Source organism: Crocuta crocuta, unplaced genomic scaffold (assembly GCF_008692635.1).
Source record: "Crocuta crocuta isolate KB4526 unplaced genomic scaffold, BGI_CrCroc_1.0 scaffold10206, whole genome shotgun sequence".
In the NCBI taxonomy this organism is placed as follows: Eukaryota; Metazoa; Chordata; class Mammalia; order Carnivora; family Hyaenidae; genus Crocuta; species Crocuta crocuta.
Window position 1 is genome coordinate 1 of NW_027532404.1, and position 3,137 is coordinate 3,137.

Consider the following 3,137-nt stretch of genomic DNA (forward strand, 5'->3'; position numbering starts at 1 on the left):
TCAAAGTCAAGCAGAGGAAATAAGTGGGAGAAATGAGAGAGGGCCAACGGATTCCTGCGTGAAAGGGCAGATTTGGAAATGCTGACAGGCTACGGGCAGCTGGAGGCCAAGGAAGCAAGGCCGGACTGAGCCACATTGGTTGAGGATGTCTGGGGGTCTCCGTGTGCACAGAGGTCAGCTGTCTCCAGAGACCCACGCGAGGGCTCCAGGCGCGGCAGGGTGGCTGAGGCTAGGTGTGTCCAGGCATTGTGCGGCACCAGCTCTGGGCAAGCAGTGGCGGCGCCTCGCTGTGCTCTCCTGTGGAACGCATGGAATGCTCGGAAGTCCTGGAGGGACAGAAAATGGCAGGTCCTAGGGCTTAGGAGAGTCCCAAGGAAAGACTTTCGGGGAAGTGGGACTTGCTCCTGCCTTGGCTTGGTCTGCTGCCTCTCCCTATCCCCTGGGCGTCTTTGATTCAGTTCATCCCAAGGCCCTCTCCCTGGGGTGGTTAACCCCGGGCCAGTGGCTTGCCACCCCGCCTTCCCAGCTCAGCCTCGGTCCTAGATAAGTCCCAGGGTGTAGAACCATCCCAGATGCGCGCCTGACTGGGGGGCGCAGTTGGTGGAGGGAAGGGCAAAGTGGCCCCATGCACCATGGAGGGACTATCTTGATGACACTGTGCCCTAGTCTGACATGGAGTGGAAGCCACTGAGTCTGCCCCTAGCCCCTCCGAGCCCCCCCTTCCCCGGAGGGCAGATTCGAACAGCATCTCCTGGGCACACACGCCTGAAAAAGCCAGGCGCAAAGCCACTTCTGCGCGGGTAACATGTCTGAGCCACGCCTCCCGCCAGAAGAGGGAGCTGGGATTCCTGCAGCTGTTCTCCAGGTGCTGGGAAACCCGAGGGATGCCTTCAGCCTAGGCGGCTGCCAAAGCTCCCTCCTCTCGCCAGCCTACTCAGCGCCCCAAGCCCCCCAACTTGTCTTCATCAGAGTCGCCTCTTCCGCGCCTCTGCCCCTCTTGATCTCCCGCCCTTCCCTCCTCTGCCCGCCCTCCACCTCCTCCCCCTTTCCTCTTGCCCTCCCTTCATTCCACAAGTGTTGCTTCGCTCTCTCCAGCGCACCTGGCGAGCTGAACAAGTGAGAAGGATCCTGCGAGCGAGCGCAGGGCGACGAGTCCGGAGCCGCCAGCCGAGGGTCAGGCGCGGACAGACCGACTCTCCCCTGCTCCCCGGCCCCCGCCTACCCCCTTACCCCTCCGGTCCTGCACCCAGGCACTTGCCCCTGCTCATCCTCCCCACGCCCGGCCAGACGCGCTTCTTCCTGGCCGGCCGGAGAGCGCGGTGCGCTGGAGGCGAAAGCGGGCTGAGCAGAGAGCAGTGGCAGCTGACCACGACCGCCCTGTGCCGCTCTCCACATTTGAGGCACGCGGCGGCTCGCAGCCCCCGGCAGCAGCCTCAGTAACTTTGACTGCACCTCAACAGGCGGCTGCAGCAGCTCCAGTGGCGGCCGGGCGGCCGAGCCGGGACTGGGAGACATGATGCGCTGAGGCCTCCAGGTGTTCCTCCGCTGCTTGCTCACGGAGGTGTTCGCACGCCTGTGCCGGGAGCAGGAACCAGCTGGACCTTGGCAGCCGGAGCAGCTGGGCAGCATGGTAGTGCCGGCGCTGGGCTACCGCTCCGGGTTTGCCTCCGGAGAGGCCGGCGACGGCACAGAGGGTCTCCGACGCACCCCCAACCCGGGCGCCCACCCGGGACTTCTGCCGGGGCTACTTCCATGTCATGGGCCACTGGGTTTTGTCGCAGCTCGGGCGACTTCATCTTCTGCTGCGGGACTTGTGGCTTCCAGTTCTGCTGCACAGTTGAGAAGCGACAACTGAACCAGAACACCTGCACCAACTAAGACACTACTCTGTGGCTCAACACTGGCAAGCCCACCCGAGCTCAAGGACGACCCCTTGCACGACCTCACGAAGGACAAGCTCAACCTGATCGTTTACACCATCTGTGGAGCGGTGGCTGTCATGGTGCTTGTAGGCATCTTCACCAAGCTGGGGCTGGAGAAAGCTCACCGGCAGCAAAGGGAGCACATGTCCAGGTGGGCTGCCTCCCCCGCCCCGTCGCCTCCCCTCCAGGCGCCGCTCTCCCTCCTCTTCCCTCTCCACCTTTCCCCTGGCAATGGCGCTCCCCATCCCCATCCCTGCGTCTCCGCTGGGGGAGGTCGCCCAGGAAGCCAACTTCGGCAGAGAGGGGGCGCTGGGCTCCGTACAGGGGTGGATTTGAGCGCGTGTATGTATGTGAGGGGTGGTCTCTGCCGCCTTCACCCTCTCGCCGTCCCCTCCCGCCTAGGATTGAAGCGGATCTGAGACACAATAAGGCCCGGGAGCCCTGGCCCCCGAGTCTTGGGTTTGGAGGATTCCGGATCCTAGTTTCTAGGTTAACAAGGCAGGCTGCCGAAAGGGGTGGGGGACATGTGTGAGTCCGCCGTGTGTGAGGGAGGTAAGGAGTGCGTGAGCGGAGTGAGGTGGAGACAGAGAGTGGGGGGCAAGAACAAAAGCCTTGCCTCGAGCAGCCGCCTCTCTCTCTCCCTGAGCTGTCAAGTCCCTGGAATTGGGATCTCGGTTGCCTCCCTCCCACCCGGACCCTTTGCCCCTTTACACTGTGGCCACCTCTCCCTGCTAGTGGCCAGGGTCTCCTCCGGAACCATATGCCCATTGCAGGGGTTGGCGCTGACTCCAAAGGCTTAAGCTTCCCCGCTGCTCACCCCTTCTCCCCCCTTCTTCCCCCAACCCCCACCAGGTATTTACCCACCCTTTGATTCTGACTCCCCAAATGCCCCAAATATGCCACCAGATCTTACATTCCTCACCTCTGGAGCAAAATCAGGTCAAGCTAAGAAAAGCCCTTAAACAAAAGATGCAGTCTTAGGATTTTCAATCAAGAACTCTCTGAGCATCTCCTGCTGCCCATACTTTTTATTAAGTGTATGGAAAGAATATGAGATAGAATGTGTTATGTGGATATAGGGGATGCAGGGAGGAAGTTGGGTTGTTGTTGTTGTTGTTGTTGTTGTTCCCTTGTCTTGTTTTTCAGTCTTTGTGACCCATTGTGCTTGCTTCAGAAAGGTTTCCGTTCATGCCAGCCCATCTTATTAAGCCATCA

The 3,137-nt window shown here is 61.0% G+C and overlaps 1 pseudogene; it reads left to right on the forward strand.

The window, feature by feature from the left end:
• The first annotated feature begins 1,516 nt into the window (after positions 1 to 1,516).
• LOC144243432 (protein shisa-9 pseudogene) lies at positions 1,517 to 2,381 on the forward strand (annotated as a pseudogene).
• The last annotated feature ends 756 nt before the right edge of the window (positions 2,382 to 3,137 follow it).